The sequence below is a fragment of the Herpailurus yagouaroundi genome, unplaced genomic scaffold (assembly GCF_014898765.1).
Source record: "Herpailurus yagouaroundi ecotype Mexico unplaced genomic scaffold, PumYag 202, whole genome shotgun sequence".
Classification (NCBI taxonomy): Eukaryota; Metazoa; Chordata; class Mammalia; order Carnivora; family Felidae; genus Herpailurus; species Herpailurus yagouaroundi.
The window spans coordinates 12,029,649-12,029,941 of record NW_024412433.1 but is presented as its reverse complement, the minus strand read 5'-3'; positions in this window follow the sequence as shown (position 1 = coordinate 12,029,941).

The following is a 293-nucleotide window of genomic DNA, read 5'->3' as shown; positions in this document are numbered from 1 at the left end:
ATAAAATAAAATAAAATAAAATAAAATAAAATAAAATAAAATAAAATTTCATCATGAACAATTTCCTAGAATTTGCCTTCTAGAATCCCACTTCACATCCAGTTTGGGGATTCTCTTTTCTAAAATAAAGATCTGTGTATCAGGTAATACAGTTACTATACATTTCATCCAAGCTTTCAAGATTCATTGAATATCTTACCTTTTAATTCCTCTAGGTCACACAGAACTCTTTTGGAAATTTTTATACTGTATTAATCAAAGCATATCAAGTTTGATTGATTCCAAGACCATGC